The sequence below is a fragment of the Rutidosis leptorrhynchoides genome, chromosome 3, assembly GCF_046630445.1.
Source record: "Rutidosis leptorrhynchoides isolate AG116_Rl617_1_P2 chromosome 3, CSIRO_AGI_Rlap_v1, whole genome shotgun sequence".
NCBI classification, from domain to species: Eukaryota; Viridiplantae; Streptophyta; class Magnoliopsida; order Asterales; family Asteraceae; genus Rutidosis; species Rutidosis leptorrhynchoides.
The window spans coordinates 339,376,274-339,403,071 of NC_092335.1; positions in this window are offsets into that span (position 1 = coordinate 339,376,274).

The window sequence follows — 26,798 nt, forward strand, 5'->3', positions numbered from 1 at the left end:
TCTCTACAAGTTCCCTGACCTTTGATATATAAAGTTGTATGATTGGCTGTCTTGCTTCGAAGATACCTAGGACTTGGTTCGCAACTATTTGTGAGTCTACGAAGGCTTACAAGTGCTCAATTTTCATCTCCTTTGCTATTCTGAGCCCGGCGAGCAGAGCTTCGTATTCTGCTTCGTTATTAGTTATGCTGAACTTAAAATGAAGAGCGTAAGTAAACTCTTGTCCATATGGGTTGATTAGCATAAGTCCTGCTCCTGAGCCATCAGAGCTGGAAGCTCCATCAGTGAACAATTTCCATTCCTTCGTTTCAATAGTCGGGGTGATAATTTGCGCGAAGGTGGAGTTGTTTTCTTCGTCTATCTCTGTTGTTTCTGCCATGAAGTCTGCTAGTACTTGAGCTTTGATTGAATGGAGAGCTTGGAATTCGATGTCATGTTCCCCGAGCTCTATTGCCCATTTGGCCATTCTGCCCGACTTTTTTGGCTTCGTAAGAACCTGTCTAATTTGCTTGCTATTTAACACAATGATAGGATGGACTTGGAAGTACCTTCGTAGCTTCCTTGCGGTGTGTACTAGGGAAAGCGTGAGCTTTTCGAGCTCTGGGTAGTTGACTTCTGCACCCTGTAGAACTCGGCTTACGAAATATATCGGTACTTGTATCCTTTCACGTTCTGCCACTAGCACCGTACTGATGCATTCCTTGGATGTTGCTAGGTAGAGATAGAGTGTCTCTCCTATCTTTGGCGATGTCAGGGTTGGCAGATTAGCTATGTGTGCTTTCATTTCAACGAAAGCCTTTTCAGCCTCTTTGGTCCATGATATTTTCTTTGCTCCCAAGCATCCTTTCAGAACTTTGAGAAAAGGCAATTGCCTCTCAGCTCCCTTGGACAGGAAACGGCTTAATGACGCTAGCTTCCCGTTTAAACTCTGCATTTCTTTGACCGTGGTTGGTGTTTTGAGTTGTTGGAGCTTGTCTACTTTCTCTGGGTTTGCTAAGATTCCTTTCTTAGTGATGTAATACCCTAGGAACTTTCCTTCCTCTACCCCGAATGAGCACTTTTTGGGGTTTAGCTTCATATTGACCGACCAAAGGGTGTCGAAGGTTTCTTGAATGTCTTTCAGCAAGGTGCTTTCCTCCGGACTCTTGATTACCATGTCATCAACATAAGCTTCCAAGTTTTGTCCCTAGTTACTTACGAAAGACTTTGTCCACCAACCTTTGGTATGTGGCTCCGGCATTCTTCAATCCGAAGGGCATTTTCTTATAGCAATATATCCCCTTGCTTGTGAAGAACGACGTCTTTTCCTCGTCTTCTTTGGCCATTTGGATCTGATGGTAGCCTTTGTATGCATCAAGAAAACACTTATACTTGTACCCGGTTAGAGATTCCACCTTCCAATCGATCTCCGGCAGGGGGTAGCAATCCTTAGGGCAAGCTTTGTTGATATTCGTAAAATCAACGCACATCCTCCACCCTCCGTCAGATTTCTTCACCATGACGGGGTTTGCAACCCAGGTGGGGTATTTCGCTTCCTGGATTATGCCAGCATGGAGTAGTTCTTCAACCTCTTTGCAAGCAGCCTCATCCCTCTCATTAGCGAGGTTTCTTTTCTTCTGATTTATTGGCTCTAGGTACTTGTATTCGTTGAGCTTGTGTTCCGTAGAGAAGGTAGTTCCGTCGAAACTGAGCATTCGAGGAATGCCTGTCATATCTCCATATTCTCAAGCGAAGATGTCGTCGTTCGCCTGCAATAGCTTGCGAAGCTTTTTCTTCGTTTCCGAAGGTAACGAACCTCCGATAATTACTTATTGATCGGGGAACAGAGGGTTGACGGAGATTTTCTCTTCGTTCGAGCCTTCTTCTCTGGTTTCGAGGATGCATTCACCTCGTCTTTCCTCCGTTTTCATGATTGCCATGATAACCTTTTCTCGATCATAGGTTGAAGCTAGAGTGCCAATCCCTTCAAATGTGTAGAACTTCACCAATTGATGTACGGTAGACGCAATTATCCCCATTTTCATCATGGCTACTCTTCCTAGCAGGATGTTGTGCTTCGAGACGGCCCGAACCACTACAAAATCCAGCGTTTCAGTTCTGGTCAGTGGCGGCTCTTCGATGTTGAAGTCGAGGTCAACCTCTCCGATTGTCCAGCATCTTTCTCCAAAGAACCCAATTTGCGATACCCTCGGTGGGTTCAGGCAAACCTTAATGGCGGGGCTAAGCTGGTCGAAGCAATGTTCATACATGATATCGCATGCGCTGCCACCATCCAAGTACACTCGGTGTACCTCTCTCTTGAAGATTCGCCCATTGATTGTGACAGGTTTGTCGGAGGGAGTGATCGTGTCAAGTGCTGGGAAAGAGATCTATTCCCAATCTATTACTCCGCTCTTTCTTTCCCTCTTGTAGGTTCTTGGCTTCTTAACTGCGAAGCATTCTGCGACCGTAAGTATGGCGTTGTCCATATTCGGTTTCTTTTCTTCGGTTCCGGGCTCTTGCTTCGGTACCTTCGGGTTGCGTATGCCCTTTACTAGATGTGTTAATTTGCCAGATCTGACGGCCTCTTCGATAGCTTGCCTTAACTGTATGCAGTCGTCCATTTCATGGCCGAAGTCATTATGAAAGTCACAAAATTTACTTGTGTCTCTCATTTTTCCTTTACTATTTAGCTTTGGTGGAGTTTTGAAGGCTTGGGCGGCCTTTTCGGTAGCTAGGATTTCTTTAGGTGACTTTACCAGCGTTCCGAGGATACCAGGGGTGTTTTCCCTTCTATAAGGGGAGAACCTATTTCGCTCGTTTCTTCTTCCGGACTTCTCTTCACGGTGACTTGGTTTTTCTTTTCGCTTGAAGCCTTGAGTTTCTTCGTACACGAAGCTATTCGCGGTGTCTTTCGCGTCAAGCCAAACGTATGCTTTGTCTAGCAATGCTTCGTAAGTGTCAGGGAGATCCCGACTGAGATGTTCCACCAATGCTCGGGTCCTGCAGCCGTATAAGAGTCCCGAGATCCTTTGTGACTCGGGGAGTCCTGGAATTTGCTGGGTTTCGTCCGTATATCGAACGAGAAAAGCCCTCGAAGCTTCACCATCTTTTTGCTTGATATTGTGGGCAGCGATGTGATTCTTCTTGTGTTTCTTTTGCTGGTTAAACTTCGACCTAAAAAGTCGTTTAAGGTCCTCGAAGCTGGAGATGGAATCTTTTGCTAAAGAGTCGAACCAGATCCTTGCTTCACTTTTGAGCACGTATGAGAACGCGTGAAAAGCCACAGCTGTATCCCATCTTGACATTCGAGCCGCACCTTCGAAGATATTTATAAAATCATCGGGGTCGTCTTTTCCTTCATAATACCCTAGGTGGGATGGTATCTTCATCCCGATGGGTAGTGGGTGGTTTTGTATTAAAGATACGAAAGGAGTTTTCTGACTCTTCCAACGTTGGTCTAAATATCCACCAGCATTTCCGCTAGCTCCGTGGTGGAGGTTGTTCGCTGCGGAGGTACCTCCAATGTACGTACCTTGGAAAGGCAAACTGACCCATGGATTACTTTCGTTCCATAATTGTGACGCTGGGGGCAACGAAGCGCTCGGCTGATTTACCAGGGGAATGATTCCCGCGGTTGGTAAGATACTACTGGCGTTAGGTATGTTCTGTGGAGCAACAGGAAATGGGCTCCCGAAGGTATACTGCTGCGTAATTGGTCCTCCTGAGTGGCTCAGAGGGACACTGGTGGTGGTCATTGAATGAGCCGGATGTGAAGGTATCGGCTGGAGAGTGATACTTGGAGGGACTGCCGGTTGTAAGATCTGAGGCTGGCTGGTAAGAGGGAGACTTCTTGCTGGCCTGGCCTGTGATGACCTGTCCTAATCCATCTGGACGAATACATTACATTTGGTTACATAGCGAGGTGCTTGACCTCTATATGATACATTTTACAAACATTGCATTCGTTTTTAAAAGACAAACTTTCATTTCATCGACAGTTGACGGCATGCATACCATTTCATAATATATCCAAACTATAATGACTTGATAATAATCTTGATGAACTCAACGACTCGAATGCAACGTCTTTTTGAAATATGTCATGAATGACTTCAAGTAATATTTCTAATATGAGCAATTGCACAGCGGAAGATTTCTTTCATACCTGAGAATAAACATGCTTTCAAGTGTCAACCAATAGGTTGGTAAGTTCATTAGTTTATCATAAACATTCATTTCCATCATTTTAATAGACTACAAGATTTTCATTTCTCATAAATATACGTCCCATGCATAGAGACAAAAATAATCATTCATATGGATTGAACACCTGGTAACCGACATTAAAAAGATGCATATAAGAATATCCCCTATCATTTCGGGAAATCCTTCGGACATGATAAGAACGAATTCGAAGTACTAAAGCATCCGGTACTTTGGATGGGGTTCGTTAGGCCCAATAGATCTTTCTTTAGGATTCACGTCAATTAGTAGATCGGTTTACTAATTCTTAGGTTACCAAGCAAAAGGGACATATTCGGCTTCGATCATTCAACCATATAATGTAGTTTCGATTACTTGTGTCTATTTCGTAAAACATTTATAAAAGCGCATGTATTCTCAGTCCCAAAAATATATATTGCAAAAGCATTTAAAAAGGGAGCAAATGAAACTCACGATACTGTATTTTTGTAGTAAAAATACATATGACGACATTGAACAAGTGTAGGGTTGGCCTCAAATTCACGAACCTATATCATTTGCATTTCTATTAAAACATATAATAGAAATATCATAATTTCATTTATTAATATATATTATTTATATATATTTTCAGGTGCATAACTATATGCATCACTATTTTCAGGTGCATAACTATATATCAAAGAAGCTAGCACGGATACGTGTTAAACGTTTACTCGAGTTCCGAGTGGTTCAGGTGCATAGCTATATGCATCAATATTTTCTTCCTTAGATGAAGTGCGGTTGATTTATCCTCTCGATTGAGGTGTTTTCAAAATTCATGAAAGGTTTGAACGCAGATTGGAATAGTCAAGATACAAATGAGGTTTAAGATGAAATCTAGTGGCAAACTTGAAGAATTGTTTAGTTTCATATGTTATAATCAATATTTTAATTCATTTTAATTGTCCAATCATGGTAGTCCACAGTTAGCAGTCCACAGTTACTAACTCAATACTTCATATTCATATATAGTTTATAATATTCGAATTAATTAATACGTATCGTGACCCGTGTACATGTCTCAGACTCGATCACAACTCAAAGTATATATATATTATTGTAGAATCAACCTCAAGCCTGTATAGCTAACTCAATCATTACTGCATATAGAGTGTCTATGGTTATTCCAAATAATATATATAGATGCGTCGATATGATATGTCAAAACCTTGTATACGTGTCCCGATATTTAAAGTGCGTAAAATAAATAACAGAATTTAAATGACGATAAATAAAATTGCGAGAATATAAATTGCAATAATTAAGTTGCGATAAATAAAATGTAATCAGTTAGCTAGGAACAATTAGCTAGGAACAGTTAACGTGGATTCTTAATAAAATTTCTCATAGTTAATTTGTTTGTTTCTAACAAATTTTATTTTGTCCAATGTTTTCTTCATTATGCCACTTGTTGGATTCTGGTAAATCAAAATCCAAATATGAAATTGGATGAAAATGGTTATTCTGCAGTGAACGGATACGTCGGTGGTTGTAAGTAGGATAGTAAATGACTGTTGAATCAGATTCGAAGAATGTACAGTGTAACTTATTAATGTGATATCTAAATATTCCTCGGGTATTACCTACCCGTTAAAATATTTTCATCATTAACAGTTTGTACGAAAGAATTTTCAATTACAATCTTTATAAAAATATATATACATATATATTTTCTTCAGATGTAATTATGGTTTTAATGAGTCAATGTGATATTAAACTCATTTGATTTTCGGTTTGAGCTAGAATAAATAATCTCTAAAACTTTTAGAAACCACATATTCTTCACAGAATATTTCTTCAATGAAGTTATGAATTAATACTTCATCGTTTATTATTGTTGGTACTCCTTGGTATCTATGGTGCGTATGACGTTCATATTCGTGTGACAGATTGTGAAGTTGAGGTTTGTGATGCGGTTGTTGTTGGTGGTGGTAATGATACTGTTGGCGTTGATGATGGTGGTACTGGTTATGCTGCTGGTTCTGCTGCTGGTGTTTGTAACCTTTGCACCGTATTCTCCAAAGCCACTACCCGAGCGCGAAGCTCGTTGACTTCTTCTATTACACCGGGGTGATTGTCGATTCGGACGAGCGGATAAATATGATCTAGAATTTGGTATAGTATATAATCGTGACGAGATACTCTGGAAATGAGAGAGAAAATGGTGTTTCGGACAGGTTCGCCGGTAAGTACTTCAGGTTCTTCGCCAAGAGGGCAATGTGGTAGATGAAAAGGATCACCTTCTTCTTGTCTCCAATGATTGAGGAGGCTACGAACCCAGCCCCAATTCATCCAGAATAGATGATGGCTAATCGGTTGATCCATTCCGGTTACGCTGCTTTTGGAGCTCGAGTGAAAATCCATATCGGAATAGTTATCGGAATCCGACGAACTTGAACTGGATGATGAATTCATCTTGCACGGTTAGGTAAAGGATTTTATGAAATGGTTTTCGGATATCGGATGATATTCTAATTACATAGAATATCTATGTATAGTACAGAAGATCCCGTAGATTACGGAGGAAATTAAGAAAACGTGTCAGACAAAATCTACAGTAACAGATACGCTAAGATATGAATTTTGTCTCTACACTATTCATGCAATCAATGCAATAAGAAGTGTCTAGACTAAGAATGATAAGCAGGTAATTTCCTAAGGATGATAAGTAGATGATTTTCGACACGAAATGATAACCAAAACTTTTGACATGCAGACACGGTTGAAGTCCAGACCCACTAATGCATCTAAAAAACTATCAGTTAGATACACTAATGCAAGACCTGGTTCGCTAAGACCACCGCTCTGATACCACATGTGATGACCCGTCCTAATCCATCTGGACGAATACATTACATTTGGTTACATGGCGAGGTGCTTGACCTCTATATGATACATTTTACAAACATTGCATTCGTTTTTAAAAGACAAACTTTCATTTCATCGACAGTTGACGGCATGCATACCATTTCATAATATATCTAAACTATAATGACTTGATAATAATTTTGATGAACTCAACGACTCGAATGCAACGTCTTTTTGAAATATGTCATGAATGACTTCAAGTAATATTTCTAATATGAGCAGTTGCACAGCAGAAGATTTCTTTCGTACCTGAGAATAAACATGCTTTCAAGTGTCAACCAAAAGGTTGGTGAGTTCATTAGTTTATCATAAACATTCATTTCCATCATTTTAATAGACCACAAGATTTTCATTTCTCATAAATATATGTCCCATGCATAGAGACAAAAATAATCATTCATATGGATTGAATACCTGGTAACCGACATTAACAAGATGCATATAAGAATATCCCCTATCATTGCGGGAAATCCTTCGGACATGATAAAAATGAATTCGAAGTACTAGAGCATCCGGTACTTTGGATGGGGTTCGTTAGGCCCAATAGATCTATCTTTAGGATTCGCGTCAATTAGTAGATCGATTTACTAATTCTTAGGTTACCAAGAAAAAGGGGCATATTCGGCTTCGATCATTCAACCATATAATGTAGTTTCGATTACTTGTGTCTATTTCGTAAAACATTTATAAAAGCGCATGTATTCTCAGTCCCAAAAATATATATTGCAAAATCATTTAAAAAGGGAGCAAATGAAACTCACGATACTGTATTTTTGTAGTAAAAATACATATGACGGCATTGAACAAGTGTAGGGTTGGCCTCGGATTCACGAACCTATATCATTTGCATTTCTATTAAAACATATAATAGAAATATTATAATTTCATTTATTAATATATATTATTTATATATATTTTGTAGTTATATAAGATTTATACTAGATTTCATTTAAGAACATATACTTTATGTTATATCTTAAATTATATGTTATATATATATATATATATATATATATATATATATATATATATACATATATATATATATATATATATTCATTTTGTATATGTATTTAAAGTGATTAATATAGTTATATTAATATATATATATATATATATATATATATATATATATATATATATATATATATATATATATATATATATATATATATATATATATATATATATATATATATATATATATTTAGGATTATATTAAAAATACCTAATTTGTTGTATGTAAGTTTTTATATAAGTAAAGTTAATATGATTTATATATAGTTATACGGAATATTGATATAATTGTAGTATATGTAATAATTATGTTTATGTACAAAGTATTTATTTGTAAAAAAAATTATAGTTTTGATATTAATGATTTACTAATAATAGTCCTACTAATAATAACCTTATTACTAACGATAATACTAATAATAAAAATGATAATGATAATAATGATAATACAAATGTTAATAATGATTATAATAATACTAATAAGTACATAATGATACTAATTCTAATATGAGTAATAATGAGTAATAGTTTGTGTTATTTTGGTAATAATAATAATCCTAATCATAATAGTAGTAATAATACATATATTTGTAACAATAATAATGATAAAAATTATAATTTTAGTAACAATAACAATAATAATGATAATAATAATTATGGTAATGAAATCTACTTTCCAAAGCTTTTCTAAAACATGTCCCGAACAGGGCTCGAACCCGAGACCTCTCGCTCACCAACAAACACACTTAACCATTCTGCCATATCAGTTTTTCTGATTTATATTGTAACCCAAACATATATATCTATTATCTCTTCAAGCCTAGTTCATCATCTTCTTCACCATGTATAAAATCAAACGGAGGCACATTACCAACAATAATCGAAAGGGTTTTGAACTTAGGATTTATAAACAACATGAAACAAAAAATTAAAGTGTTCTTGAAATAAAAAAAATTCAAAAAAAACTGCATTGAGCTTACTGCTGCAGCTCGTAACATTTTAAAAAAAATAATGTTTTTTCATTTCGAATACCTTTTGGACAATTCTTACAATACGAATTTAGTTTCAAATCATTCCTAAAAACTATTGGAATCGTCAATTGAACTTAAAACACCAAAACAAGCTCTAATTTCTCCAAGAACAAAACAGTTGACTTTTAACCATTTAACTTTGACTCGCAAATTCAAATTCGTTATCAAGAATTGAAACTTGAGATTTTACAGGAAGTTTGAGTAAAAGCTTCGTAACATCTCTGCATTATTAGTTTTTGATATTTATTTAGAATTCAAGTTTTTGTATTTCACTGTCAAGAACACATGAAGTCAGAAATTGATTTTGAATTTAAGAATGTTATAGATTATGATTACAACATGAATTGTGTTGCAAATCATTCCTATAATCTTTATGGATCATCAAATTAACTGGAAACATCAAAACAAACTCGAATTTGATTCAAGAATACTTAGTTGACTTTTAAAACCCAAAACTTTGACTCTCAAATTAGAGATTAATAGAAAGAATTGAGGATTGAAAACTTACAGATAGTTTATATAGATGATTCCTAACGACTTCACATTTATAGATTTTGTTAATTGAATCGATTTATGATTTTGGCCAAAAAGTGTGGATACAGAGGCCCGTTTGAAGAAAATAAAAAAAAATATACATCTGTCTTTCAATTCTGTTTGCTGAAAAATGTTATGGCATAATGTAGTCGACCAATTCAATCAGAAGAAACAAAAATTAGAAAAGCCGAAAACGAAAAAGTCACAGATTTCGTACGAATGAGGATTTTGATATCTAACCCATTTGTTTCCATCCTAACTATTATTGATTTATAAGGAAAATTGTATTAATAATTAAATACACATAGTTATTTAATAAAAATAATAATAATGTTTATAGAAATAATAATAATAATATTAATAATAATATTAATAATAATGTTATTAATAACAATAATACTACTACTATTATTAAGAATAATGATAAGAATAATGTTAAATAAAAATTATTATGAAACATATAGTTATGATAATAATAATAATAAAAATAATTTTTATTAGTATAGGATAATAACGATTCTTGATAATTTAATTGATATTATTAATAATTTTAATGGTTAAAGTTAGTAATATTACCGAAGATATAATAAGTTACATGTTTCTATAGTAATATTAATATTACTTGTACATATCAAATTTCATATATATATATATATATATATATATATATATATATATATATATATATATTATATCAAAAATAATAGTACAAATATTAATGTTAATATTAATAGTTAAAATGAAAGTAATAATAATATTACTATAGCCAATGTTTTTAATATCATACATTATGTCATGACTATATATTATATATATCGAATATTTAATATTTATACACTTTGCATATATTACAATATACACATAATAATAATTATGTATAGAAACCATGTATATTTATTACATATATCAATCCTCCATTGTTAATATATATTTATTCATTATTAAGTTTACTGAGAAAATAAAATTTAGTATTTCTAAATACTGTGTTCAAAGGTGTTAATACAATTTAAAATTTTTATGTATATATTTATTACTTAACAAGTTTTTATTTTTAAATCATAAACTATTTTCATTTATAATTTCGACAAATAAACCGCATAACATTTTATTAATATATTTCAGATTATAATATATATATATATATATATATATATATATATATATATATATATATATATATATATATATATATATATATATATATATATATATATATATATATATATATATATATATATATATATATATATATATATATATATATAATTACGTATCTATTTACAATCAGTTGTTCGTGAATCGTCGGAATTGGTCGAAGGTCAATTGAATGTATGACAACAGTTCAATATATATATATATATATATAATTACGTATCTATTTACAATCAGTTGTTCGTGAATTGTCGGAATTGGTCAAAGGTCAATTGAATGTATGACAACAGTTCAAAATTTTTGAAATTTAATTAAATAGACTTTGCTTATCATATCGAAACCCTATTAGAATGAAGTTTAAATTTGGTCGGAAATTTTTGGGTCGTCACAGTACCTACCCGTTAAAGAAATTTCGTCCCGAAATTTGAGTGAGGTGGTCATGGCTAACAATAAAAAATGTTTTCATGACTCATATAAGTTGATAAATAGAGTTTTATTACCATTGGGTAATAAGGATAAAATAATTCGATTATTCGAGGAGTAGGAATGAAGCTATCACAAAAGAGTGAAATGAGTAGATGCAAGTTTGTCTTAACCAGTGACGTAGTCATGGTTGATTTTCCGGAATTTAAGGGATTTAAAGAAAATTTTCGTAATCTGAATAAGATCTGATCCTTCAAAATTCAAGAAAATTAGGATCCTCTTTGGTTGAATGCGATTATCTATTTCGATTGCTCTGTCGGTTATTTCACTATAAATCAACTACCTTCATTTCCTTATTTACATAGTTCACACCTTCTATTCTTTCTCCCTCCATTCAAATTCTTGTTTTCTTTTCTCTACTTTAAGTCAAATGAATAATGATCCAGAATTCGTAAGTATGGAGTTTCGAATGAACATGACTAATGTTCTAAGAGAGAAATTGTAATAGCACGATCTTGATTGGTTAAATTATCAGAATTCAGAGAAAAGATAGAATTGTCAGGAAGATATGTTCTCGATATGTTTGGAGCTTAGGTAGAATGTAAGAGTCATGTAATATAGCGCATGATGATGTTATGATCTGTGAATCATCATGTCCATTAGAAACTCAGCATGACTTACTGTAATATAATCACGTTGATCAAGTGTCATTATATTATACTAACTCATGCATCAATTTCCCACACTACTTCAAAATCATTCATAATTCAAACTCAAATTCTAAAGAAAATTTAGAAACTAAAGTAGTTTCCTTTATGATGTAATATAGATAGCGCGAAGAGATAAATAATTTCGGACGAGAATATTTATGGAAATATCTTTAGAAATATCGAACATATTTATGATGATATTTTGGAATTTCTAAGTTCGATGGTTGATGAGGAAAGATTTTCCGCAAGATTTTAACATGAATCCGGAGCAAGATATTCGTTAAAGATTTCATCAGAAACAGAATCATCAGGATTATTTGAAGGCAGATTTAGTCTTTGTGATTTGTCCACAGCCTCCTTCATAGTTTCGCATAATCTGCTTTTCTGTACTAAATTTTTCTCATCTTCTGAGCTTCTTCAGCCACTATTCTTTATCATCAAACTTTTAACTGTTAAGATTGTTTACAGTTTTTGCTGCTTCATCAGCAATCTCAAAATTTCGAAAACTAGTTCGCAGTTTAGGGTGTTTTTCAGAAACTTCACATTCGCAGTATGTAAGTTCAGGAGATAGACGTTATATGTACATATATAACTGTTGGCATAGAAACGCTGCGAGATTCAAAGTATTGTTTGCTGATTCCCAGTAATTGGTATGGCAATTCTCGTTACAAGATGCGGATGAGTATATGATAGGGTTTTAATGAACAAATATGATGGTTCTTCGAAAAGTCAAAGATCAATGAAGTTACTAGTAAGTTTACTGCTAATGTGGTGGAATATAAACGGTTCTCTGGTAACGAAGATGAATAGCATACTTATATATCAAAGTTATAATAAGGCTTATTTGAATGAAAGTCGAAGTTGACTTGTTGGAGCTGTGACAAAATTGGCTAATTTGGAAAAGAATTGCAAGGTCATTTTCGGGAATAACAATGACAAAGAAGCTAGCACAGATACGTGTTAAACGTTTACTCAGGTTCAGAGTGTTTCAGGTGCATAACTATATGCATCAATATTTTCTTCCTTAGATGAAGTGCGGTTGATTTATCCTCTCGATTGAGGTGTTTTCAAAATTCATGAAAGGTCTGAACGCAGATTGGAATAGTCAAGAGACAAATGAGGTTTAAGATGAAATCTAGTGGCAAACTTGAAGAATTGTTTAGTTTCATATGTTATAATCAATATTTTAATTCATTTTAATTCATTTTAATTGTCCAATCATGGTAGTCCACAGTTAGCAGTCCACAGTTACTAACTCAATACTTCATATTCATATATAGTTTATAAAATTCGAATTAATTAATACGTATCGTGACCCGTGTACATGTCTCAGACTCGATCACAACTCAAAGTATATATATTATTGTAGAATCAACCTCAACCCTGTATAGCTAACTCAATCATTACTGCATATAGAGTGTCTATGGTTATTCCAAATAATATATATAGATGCGTCGATATGATATGTCAAAACCTTGTATACGTATCCCGATATTTAAAGTACGTAAAATAAATAACAGAATTTAAATGACGATAAATAAAATTGCGAGAATATAAATTGCGATAATTAAATTGCGATAAATAAAATGTAATCAGTTAGCTAGGAACAGTTAGCTAGGAACAGTTAGCGTGGATTCTTAATAAAATTTGTAACGACCCTGGAATTTCCAACATTTATTTATTAATAATTATTATTAATACGTGTGATTAAACGAATGTATATTATTACATTTACATGTTGCCATGATTGCCCGAACTTGACTTTTAAGTGCCCGAAACGTCTTTGTGACACCCGGAAGTTTCACGAATAATATTTTTAGATATTATTTACATTCATGATTAAATTTATTAATCATTTTAATTAACTAAGGCTATTAGTTAGTTACTTGGGCTTTAATTGGTTTAACTTGTGATTTATTTGAACTTGGGCTTTGTTAGTGTAATGGACTCATGTTATTGGACTTCCAAGCCCACCCTACATTATTAATGGACCCTTTAGCCCACTCTTTCACTTGTAAGTATCAATTAGTTTATGAACTAGTTAGTTAAAGGAGACTTGGAATCTAGTTGCACACCTTCCCCATGCATGCACCCTTAATATCCAACTTTTGTCATCTTTACATTCTAGTAACCAACAAACAAACTCCTCCCCCCAAAATACTGCAGCAAAACCGTGGCCTTAGGGCCACCATATGGAGGTTTTGGTTTCGTTTTTACTTTACTACTTCATCACTTGTTATTCACTCAAACACACACACAAAAATACTTCTAAGTTTACTCTCTTTTCTCTCTTGCTTTTCTCTCAAATCTAGTAAGTAGCAAGATAACTTTTCTCTCCTTTTTACTTCTAAAAACTGATTTCTACATGAACATAATCATCATCATCTTTTGTTTATTGTTACTAGTCTTTGATTAGTTAATTACTTGTTGTTATTTACTTACATGTTTCAAGAATCTAACTTTCTAGTTTGATTCATCCTTTATCTTGTTTTAACAAGAACAATCAAGAACTAAACTCTCTAGTTTAGGTTCTACATATAATGTTTCAAAGATTATAAAGTTCTTGTGTTGATTAAAGACATACTTGTAAGTCATGGAAGTAAACTTAAAGTTTACTTTACTTAAAGATCAACTTTGGTTGAATCTTTAAAAAGTATGAACAACCATGAATCTTTTTCTTGTTTATTTAAGTTTACTTCTTCTTGCACTTTAATTTCATGTAGTTAGTTTATATGGTCAAGTACTACAAGTTAGTCTTGATCTCATATCTCTTGAACAAATTAAGTTAACCTTGGAAGTTCAAGAACACACAAACAAGTTTTCATTAAATATAACTTTGGATCTAGACTTTTGAGTCTTGGATCTTCAAGATCAAACTAAGAACTATGTTCTACTACTTATGATCTTGATTAGTTAGTTTACTTTCAAGTTTGTAACTTGTTATTAGCTTTAAAGTCCATGTATGTGTTAGATCTAAGACTTTGATGCAACTTTGGTTCATCAAACTTCATACAACTCTTAAGTGAGTTGTGCTTCATGTCTTAGACTTGCACATGGGTTATGATGGTCAAGACTTGGTTATGATGATGTAGATACATCAATGAGTTGTACACTTGAAGCTATATGCATCAAGGATGAGAACCATGATGAACATCAAGCACCAAGACCACCGGAACCCTTTTAAACTCACTGTTCTGTCCAAAACCTACTGACCTGATGATTCTGGAACAGACCAGTAGACCTGGGCTGTTCTAACCATGATTTTTAGATAGAACTTTTCGAGTAGATAACTTTTCATATAGGACTCGTCTTAATCCGAGTTACGGTTTAGGATTTATGGCCCTCCGATCGTTACTATGTCCTTTAACGTTGTGCAGAAATTTCTGACCTACTCGCACTTAGACCGTCGCCACGGTCAAACCAAGACGAGTTTGCTTCTGTAAATTTTACCACACTTAAGGGACTCATAGACGGAGCCATGGTCACTGTTCTCACCTTAATTCAGTAAGGGTAGAGGCCGTGGTGACTGACTGAATTCAGACTTTGTTTTAAACTACTTTCATAAACGAAACTTACTTTACGCCTTTTGTTTGATGATGAATGATGATGACCCTTAAGACCTTAATTACATACTTTTTAAACCTATTAAGACGATTTACTGACTTAGTACTATTTGACTTAGGTTGAGGACTTCGGACCATTTACTTGCACACCTTTCCCGACTACTACTTTACCGCTACATATCATTGTGAGTTATAGCATTCCCTTTTTACTTTAACTTATTTTGGGAACTGAGAATACATGCGGATTTTATGTTTTACATACTAGGCACGAGTACTTAAACTTATATATGTGTGGGTTATACAACGGCATAAACATTCCCTTTAGCTCGGTAACGTTTAATCATCGGTTTTTGAACCATGAACGCGAATATTAGATATGGATCCATAGGGTTTGACATCCCCACTCGGGCTAGTTGCGCTAGCATTTAATGAGTGTTTAATACTTCGTAGTCATACGCACTTGCCAAGTGTACTTTCAGGGGGTATAAACGTTAAGTTAGTTACCAAGTGCCCACGGTTAACATATACTTTATCATACTGTTTTGAAACGCTCTTTGTAGCACTGAAATCTCGTGGCCTACCTTACATACTGTTATACTTAAACTATAGCTCACCAACCTTTGTGTTGACGTTTTTACGCATGTATTTCTCAGGTGCTTGAGGTTGCTTCCGCTGTGTACTAGTCGTGCTGTAGACACCCGCTGCTTAGAGTTGTTATCGCATGACTACTTATCTTGCATTCAAACATTAGTACTTTTGAATTATGACTTGTAACGACCATTTGGGGTCACGTACACTTAATTATTGCTTCTACTTAGTGAATCATGCTTTTGAAATGTAAAACATTTGATGTCGGTTATGACATCACCTTTTTATCGTGAATGCAACTTCTTTAATTACAGCATATAGTACTTAACCTTGTAATGATCCTGTTGTTGATGATTCATACACGATGGTTTTGTACGGGGCATCACATTTGGTATCAGAGCATTGGTTGTAGGGAATTAGGTTGCATTAGTGAGTCTAAGACCGACCAGAGTAGGATTCACTAATAGGACTAATCTACAACTTGCTAGTTTACGTGTTTCCGCTGAACTTACTGCATGCTGCTGCTTACTTTTTCTGCTATATGCCGTATGCTACTACATGATTTCACTACTGCATGATGCTACTTGCTTTTGACTGCATGCTACTTTCATACGAATTGCTGTTATTGCCATGCTAGTTACCGTTATACATGATTTAAACTGTTGGCCTATTATTTGCTTGCTTTATGACATACTGACATGGAAAATTTAATTTTCCTTGTTCAGATGTCGGATGTTCCACCTGCTGGCATTTCGGGCAGTACAGACTCAGACCCCGTCGCCCTACCTACTGCTACACCTGTTGCTGCTACTGCCGATACACCGGCCCCGACACCCACTAGTGATCGCGGCGCTTCCACTTCCGGTGATGGTACTAGCGCACCTGCCCCAGTTTCTGCTCCCGGACCCTCGAGGTCACAGCCCCGCATTGGTGGTATTGAGATCCCCGCAGAGTTCGGGGAAGGGCCGTTTCGTAACCACATGCGCACGCCTTGCCGACGCACTCCCGACGGACGTTTAGTCGTGATTCCGCCAGGCAGACACATACAGATGTTGGCCGCCTTCGGACGCTTCGGATTACCAGCTCAGCCACCAGTGTCACCACCACACGATTCGGATGACTCATCATCCGCCGATTCTTCTTCATCAGACGACTCCAGCAATGATGAGGATCCTGCTGATAGACCTATTCAGGCACCCTCCACCCCGCCGAAGAAGCGGTACCGTTCCGACGGCACCGTCATTCCAGGGGTGAATGGAGGTCGTGCTTTTACTGACGCATTTGGCCATCGTCGTAGGGTTACTGCTCGTAAACGAGTTGTGCCATACCTTGCCGACCCACAGATACGTAAGGTTCCCCGTTACATATTGACTATTCCTGGAACCGTACCACCTAGATTTAGATACGGTCCACTTACATCTAGGGACGTACCGTCTACATCCGGAGCCGGACCATCTACATCAGCACCACCGGCACCACCCGCACCACCCGCCCCACCTGCACCGCCTGCCCCACTAGCTCCCTCTAACGAGGAACTGATGAGGGAGATTGAGACTCTCCGAGCTCGAGTCACTGAGCTCGAGGAGCAGTTGGCTCGAGGAGCAGTTCACCCGCCTTCACCGTAGGACTTTGTATTTAGATTTCATGAAGTAATCTAGTTATAGTTTCATGTATTTCATATGTATTTTACGAACTTATTCAGATGTATGAAACTTATTATTATTAATGAATGGAACTTTGCGTTATTTAATTCTTGCACGATATTCTATTTACATTGCTGTACGATGATTCTGTGGTATTTGTACCTAGATGCATTATTTAATAACATGTGATGTTTTGATTCCATGTTGTTCACTATATACTGTATTATTACTACTTGCATGCTGGATTTTGACTTGAGTCAAAATTTTTGTTTAGAATACCATGGCTAACGGAAGATCCACACCTACCGCCGCCCAGATTGAGGACATGATCAACGAACGGGTCGCTGCAGCCCTAGCAGAAAGAAATCTCGAAGCTCCACTGCCACCACCACCGGTTATTCCACCCGTTCGAAATGGGTGTACATACAAGGAATTCCAGAGCTGCAAACCGCATAACTTCAGCGGCACCGAGGGACCAGTTGGTCTCACCAGATGGTTCAAAAAACTTGAATCAGTATTCCGAGTTAGCAACTGTTCGGAGGACAATAAGACCAAGTTTGCATCTTGCACACTATCAGACGGCGCGCTAACGTGGTGGAACACGTTAGCTCAAGCGAAAGGTATCGATGAGGCGTATGCTACGCCATGGGAGGAATTCAAGGCGGCCATGATTGATGAGTATTGTCCAAGAACCGAAATTCAGAAGATGGAAATTGAATTCATGCAGTTGAAGGCCGTAGGAAACGACCTTAACAGTTATAATCGTAGGTTTTTGGAGTTAGCATTAATGTGTCCGACCATGGTCACCCCCGAATTCAAGCGCATGGAGAAATACTTCTCGGGACTTCCTAAGTCCATCAAAGGAAATGTCACCTCATCCAAACCACCGAATGTTTCCGAAGCAATGCGCATGGCGCATACTCTCATGAATCAGATCCTTATTGATGAGCCGGAGAAGGCTAAGTTTGAAGCTGGTAGTAGCGAAAAGAGGAAATGGGATAACAACCACAACAACAATAACAACAACAGGGGTAGAAACTATGATCAAAACCCGGCAAAGCGACATGAAGGGTTCAGGCAAAACAACAACAACCCCAACCCCAACAATAACAACAACTCCAACCCGAACTACAAAGGCACGCTACCACAATGCAAGAGGTGCTACAAGCACCACACCGGGTATTGTAATGCTGTTTGTGAGAAGTGCAAGAAGAGCAGGCACATCGGTAGAGACTGCAAGACTACCACGATGACAGGGAGGCCGAACACCAACGGGCCGAAAAAGTGTTACGAATGCGGGCAGACGGGCCATTTCAGAAACGAGTGCCCGAACAAACGAAAGGATGGTGGACCACCGCGTGCTAGAGCTTTTAATGTTAATGCAAGGGATGCACGCGATAACCCCGACTTGGTGACAGGTATATTCACAATCAACAATCTTTTAGCTTCTGTCTTGTTTGATACTGGTGCGGATAGAAGTTATGTATGTAGACATTTTTGCGATAAGATTAATTGGTCATTAGTCCCGTTAAAAAAGAGTATGCTTGTCGAGGTCGCCAATGGAAAACTTGAAAAGGTTGACCATATTAGTCGTGGAGCTATTATCAACATAGCTGGTGCAGATTTCGAAATTGATTTGATACCTATCAAACTGGGAAGTTTTGACGTGATCGTCGGTATGGATTGGTTGAGCAAGATAAAGGCCGATGTTATCTGTGGAGATAAAGCACTTCGCATACCACAAGGAGATGGCGAACCACTGGTTATCTATGGAGAGAGATGTACCTCGAAGTTGAACCTCGTTAGTTGTGTGAAAGCGCAAAAGATTATGAAGAAGGGACGCTTTGCTGTCCTAGCACATGTGAAAGCGGTAGAAACTGAGGTGAAGAGCGTGAACGACGTTCAAATTGTGAACGAATTTTCCGATGTCTTCCCAGAGGAATTTCCTGGGTTACCACCGCCGAGAGCCGTAGAATTTCAGATTGATTTAGTGCCAGGAGCTGCACCTGTAGCTCGCGCACCTTATAGACTCGCACCTTCCGAGATGCAAGAATTACAGAGTCAACTACAAGAGCTGTTAGATCGAGGGTTTATCCAACCAAGTTTCTCGCCTTGGGGCGCACCTGTTCTGTTTGTGAAGAAGAAGGATGGATCCTTTCGTATGTGTATCAACTACCGTGAGCTCAACAAATTGACAATCAAGAATCGGTATCCTCTTCCGCGAATTGATGATCTTTTTGATCAACTACAAGGATCGAGCGTTTATTCAAAGATCGATTTACGATCCGGCTATCACCAGTTGAGGGTGAAGGAAAGTGATGTGATGAAAACTGCATTCAGGACCCGTTATGGTCATTATGAGTTTCTCGTGATGCCATTCGGCTTAACAAATGCACCTGCCGTGTTCATGGACCTCATGAATCGTGTCTGCAAGCCTTACTTGGATAAGTTTGTTATCGTCTTCATAGATGATATCCTCATCTACTCAAAGAGCGAAGAAGAACATGAGCAACACCTCCGATTAGTGCTTGAACTCTTAAGACAAGAGCAACTTTACGCCAAATTCTCCAAGTGTGAATTTTGGTTGAAGGAAGTACAGTTTTTGGGTCATGTTGTGAGCGACCAGGGTATCAAAGTTGATCCCGCCAAGATTGAAGCCATCAGCAAGTGGGAGACCCCCACTACTCCAACGCATATTTGCCAATTCCTAGGTCTCGCCGGTTATTATCGAAGGTTTATCGAAGGATTTTCTCTGATTGCGCGTCCTTTGACCGCACTGACTCACAAGGGCAAGAAGTTCATTTGGGAACCCGCACACGAATCAGCATTCCAAACCTTGAAGAAGAAGTTAACCACCGCACCTATCTTATCACTCCCTGAGGGCAGTGACGACTTTGTTGTTTTTTGCGATGCATCGAAAAGTGGTTTTGGTTGTGTACTAATGCAGTGATCGAAGGTTATTGCCTATGCCTCCCCCCAATTGAAGATTCACGAGCGGAACTACACTACGCATGATCTTGAACTTGGAGCCGTTGTCTTTACGCTCAAATTGTGGAGACATTATTTGTATGGAACTAAGAGCACTATTTTCACCGATCACAAGAGTCTCCAGCACATCTTCGATCAGAAGCAACTGAATATGAGACAGCGTCGATGGATCGAGACGCTCAACGACTACGATTGTGAACTCCGTTATCACCCTGGCAAAGCCAATGTTGTAGTTGATGCTTTAAGCCAAAAGGAGAGGACGGCACCTCTTCGTGTTAGGGCTCTGAACATCACCATCCATTCGAACCTCAACAGCCAGATCATAGTAGCCCAAGTTGAGGCTCTCAAGGAGGAGAATATATCTCACGAACATTTGAACATACTTGTCTCTCGATTCGAGGTTAGGGAGTCTGGACTCCGATGTTATGCCGGAAGAATTTGGGTACCTTATTATGGAGATCTACGAAACCTGATACTTGATGAAGCACACAAATCGAGATATTCGATTCACCCCGGTGCGGGCAAAATGTACCACGACCTTAAAGAACAGTATTGGTGGCCGAATCTTAAGAAGGACGTTGCGACTTATGTTGGTAAGTGTTTGACTTGCTCGAAGGTTAAAGCCGAGCATCAGAGACCTTCTGGTTTACTTCAACAACCGGAAATCCCACAATGGAAGTGGGAAAGGATAACAATGGACTTCATCACCAAGCTACCAAAGACGGTGGGCGGATACGATACCACCTGGGTTATTGTTGACCGCCTTACCAAATCTGCACACTTCCTGGCGATGAAGGAAACTGATACAATGGAAAGACTTGCCCAGCTGTACATCAAAGAGGTTGTATCTCGTCATGGTGTACCTTTATAGATCATCTCCGATCGCGATCCCCGTTTTGTTTCTAGATTTTGGCGTTCCTTGCAAGAAGCCATGGGAACTCGTCTCGACATGAGTACTGCTTATCACCCTCAGACTGACGGGCAAAGTGAACGCACAATTCAGACCTTGGAGGACATGTTGCGTGCATGTGTCATTGATTTTGGAAAGGCCTGGGAAAGACATTTGCCACTCGCCGAATTCTCGTACAACAACAGTTATCACTCTAGCATTAATGCTACACCTTTTGAAGCATTGTATGGCCGTAAGTTCCGATCTCCTATTTGTTGGGCCGAAGTAGGCGAAAAGCAAATCACCGGACCCGAGGTAGTCCACGAAACCACGGAGAAGATTGCTCAGATCCAAGCTAGACTTAAGACTGCCCGTGATCGTTAAAAGAGTTATGCCGATCTTAAACGTAAGGACTTTGAATTCAACGTTGGTGATCGTGTAATGTTAAAGGTTGCACCTTGGAAAGGTGTGATCCGTTTTGGAAAACGTGGGAAGTTGAACCCACGATACATTGGTCCTTTTGAGATCTTGGAACGTGTTGGACCCGTTGCTTACCGATTAGATCTACCAGCACAATTGAGCTCAGTTCATCCTACCTTCCATGTATCGAACTTGAAGAAGTGTCTTGCTGCACCCGAACTTATCATACCACTGGAAGAACTTACAATTGACGACAAACTCCACTTTGTGGAAGAACCTGTTGAAATTATGGATTGTGAGATCAAAACTTTGAAACGCAACAAGATTCCGATCGTTCGAGTACGATGGAATGCCAAACGAGGACCTGAGTTTACTTGGGAACGAGAGGATCAAATGATGCGAAAGTATCCTCACCTTTTCCCGACTCCTCCATCTACCTCAGCTTGAATTTCGGGACGAAATTTTCTTTAACAGGTGGGTAATGTAACGACCCTGGAATTTCCAACATCTATTTATTAATAATTATTATTAATACGTGTGATTAAACGAATGTATGTTATTACATTTACATGTTGCCATGATTGCCCGAACTTGACTTTTAAGTGCCCGAAACGTCTTTGTGACACCCGGAACTTTCACGAATAATATTTTTAGATATTATTTACATTCATGATTAAATTTATTAATCATTTTAATTAACTAAGGCTATTAGTTAGTTACTTGGGCTTTAATTGGTTTAACTTGTGATTTATTTTAACTTGGGCTTTGTTAGTGTAATGGACTCATGTTATTGGACTTTCAAGCCCACCCTACATTATTAATGGACCCTTTAGCCCACTCTTTCACTTGTAAGTATCAATTAGTTCATAAACTAGTTAGTTAAAGGAGACTTGGAATCTAGTTGCACACCTTCCCCATGCATGCACCCTTAATATCCAACTTTTGTCATCTTTACATTCTAGTAACCAACAAACAAACTCCTCCCCCCAAAATACTGCAGCAAAACCGTGGCCTTAGGGCCACCATATGGAGGTTTTGATTTCATTTTTACTTTACTACTTCATCACTTGTTATTCACTCAAACACACACACAAAAATACTTCCAAGTTTACTCTCTTTTCTCTCTTGCTTTTCTCTCAAATCTAGTAAGTAGCAAGATAACTTTTCTCTCCTTTTTATTTCTAAAAACTGATTTCTACATGAACATAATCATCATCATCTTTTGTTTATTGTTACTAGTCTTTGATTAGTTAATTACTTGTTGTTATTTACTTACATGTTTCAAGAATCTAACTTTCTAGTTTGATTCATCCTTTATCTTGTTTTAACAAGAACAATCAAGAACTAAACTCTCTAGTTTAGGTTCTACATATAATGTTTCAAAGATTATAAAGTTCTTGTGTTGATTAAAGACATACTTGTAAGTCATGGAAGTAAACTTAAAGTTTACTTTACTTAAAGATCAACTTTGGTTGAATCTTTAAAAAGTATGAACAACCATGAATCTTTTTCTTGTTTATTTAAGTTTACTTCTTCTTGCACTTTAATTTCATGTAGTTAGTTTATATGGTCAAGTACTACAAGTTAGTCTTGATCTCATATCTCTTGAACAAATTAAGTTTACCTTGGAAGTTCAAGAACACACAAACAAGTTTTCATTAAATATAACTTTGGATCTAGACTTTTGAGTCTTGGATCTTCAAGATCAAACTAAGAACTATGTTCTACTACTTATGATCTTGATTAGTTAGTTTACTTTTAAGTTTGTAACTTGTTATTAGCTTTAAAGTCCATGTATGTGTTAGATCTAAGACTTTGATGCAACTTTGGTTCATCAAACTTCATACTACTCTTAAGTGAGTTGTGCTTCATGTCTTAGACTTGCACATGGGTTATGATGGTCAAGACTTGTTTAAGATGATGTAGATACATCAATGAGTTGTACACTTGAAGCTATATGCATCAAGGATGAGAACCATGATGAACATCAAGCACCAAGACCACCGGAACCCTTTTAAACTCACTGTTCTGTCCAAAACCTACTGACCTGATGATTCTGGAACAGACCAGTAGACCTGGGCTGTTCTAACCACAATTTTTAGATAGAACTTTTTGAGTAGATAACTTTTCATATAGGACTCGTCTTAATCCGAGTTACGGTTTAGGATTTATGGCCCTCCGATCGTTACTATGTCCTTTAACGTTGTGCAGAAATTTCTGACCTACTCGCACTTAGACCGTCTCCACGGTCAAACCAAGATGAGTTTGCTTCTGTAAATTTTACCACACTTAAGGGACTCATAGACGGAGCCATGGCCACTGGTCTCACCTTAATTCAGTAAGGGTAGAGGCCGTGGGGACTGACTGAAGTCAGACTTTGTTTTAAACTACTTTCATAAACGAAACTTACTTTACGCCTTTTGTTTGATGATGAATGATGATGACCCTTAAGACCTTAATTACATACTTTTTAAACCTATTAAGACAATTTACTGACTTAGTACTATTTGACTTAGGTTGAGGACTTCGGACCATTTACTTGCACACCTTTCCCGACTACTACTTTACCGCTACATATCATTGTGAGTTATAGCATTCCCTTTTTACTTTAACTTATTTTGAGAACTGAGAATACATGCAGATTTTATGTTTTACATACTAGGCACGAGTACTTAAACTTATATATGTGTGGGTTATACAACGGCATAAACATTCCCTTTAGCTCGGTAACGTTTAATCATCGGTTTTTGAACCATGAACGCGAATCTTAGATATGGATCCATAGGGTTTTACATCCCCACTCGGGCTAGTCGCGCTAGCATTTAACGAGTGTTTAATACTTCGTAGTCATACGCACTTGCCAAGTGTACTTTCAGGGGGTATAAACGTTAAGTTAGTTACCAAGTGCCCAAGGTTAACATATACTTTATCATACTGTTTTAAAACGCTCTTTGTAGCACTTAAATCTCGTGGCCTACCTTACATACTGTTATACTTAAACTATAGCTCACCAACCTTTGTGTTGACGTTTTTAAGCATGTATTTCTCAGGTGCTTGAGGTTGCTTCCGCTGTGTACTAGTCGCGTTGTAGACACCCGCTGCTTAGAGTTGTTATCGCATGACTACTTATCTTGCATTCAAACATTAGTACTTTTGAATTATGACTTGTAACGACCATTTGGGGTCACGTACACTTAATTATTGCTTCTACTTAGTGAAGCATGCTTTTGAAATGTAAAACATTTTATGTCGGTTATGACATCACCTTTTTATCGTGAATGCAACTTCTTTAATTACAGCATATAGTACTTAACCTTGTAATGATCCTGTTGTTGATGATTCGTACACGATGGTTTTGTACGGGGCATCACAAAATTTCTCATAGTTAATTTGTTTGTTTCTAACAAATTTTATTTTGTCCAATGTTTTCTTCATTATGCCACTTGTTGGATTCTGGTAAATCAAAATCCAAATATGAAATTGGATAAAAATGGTTATTCTGCAGTGAACGGATACGTATATCGTTGGTTGTAAGTAGGATAGTAAATGACTGTTGAATCAGATTCGAAGAATGTACAGTGTAACTTATTAATGTGAAATCTAAATATTCCTCAGGTATTACCTACCCGTTAAAATATTTTCATCATTAACAGTTTGTACGAAAGAATTTTCAATTACAATCTTTATGAAAATATATATACATATATATTTTCTTCAGATGTAATCATGGTTTTAATGACTCAATGTGATATTAAACTCATTTAATTTTCGGTTTGAGCTAGAATAAATAATCTCTAAAACTTTTAGAAACCACATATTCTTCGCAGAATATTTCTTCAATGAAGTTATGAATTAATACTTCATCGTTCATTGTTGTTGGTACTCCTTAGTATCTATGGTGCGTATGACGTTCATGTTCGTGTGACAGATTATGAAGTTGAGGTTTGCGATGCGGTTGTTGTTGGTGGTGTGATGACCCGGGAATTTCCGACCAAATTTAAACTTAATCTTTATATATTTCTGACACGATAAGCAATGTCTGTTAGACCGAGTCTCAAAATTTTTGAACTTTTTATATGAAATTAGTTAATCTTTGACTATGCCGACGATTCACGAACAATTGTTTGTAAATAAATATGTATATGTAAAGGTAAGTATATATATATATTAATTTGAAATTTAAAATAAAACTTAAGCATTTGAATTAAATATGTAAAATAAGATACCAAATAATTAAGTGTAATTTAAAATGAGACTATATATAAATATATATGATATTTTTTATATATATAATTGATAAGGATATATACATTGTAATATATTAAAATGTACAAAATAAAAAATATTAATTATATGTTACTATATGATTAGTAAATATTACATAACTAGGAATAAATTATTAACAAGTTAAAATATAATTGTTATAGTAATATTATTACTACTTTCATTAATATCCGTATTTGTAATATTAGTATTTTAATATGAAAATGGGAACACATAACTAGTTATATCTTCATTATGATTAGATATTATTATTAAAATATATAATACTCATTATTATACAATATATCATGTAATTATATTACGTAATTTATAATATGTAATACTTATAAATTAAGAATATTTGTTATAACAATATTGTTAGTACCCATAATATTAATATCAATACTAGTACTATTAATATTAATTTAAATATAAATTATAACTACAAAATCTATATAAAAAGTTATGGCATTATTATTACT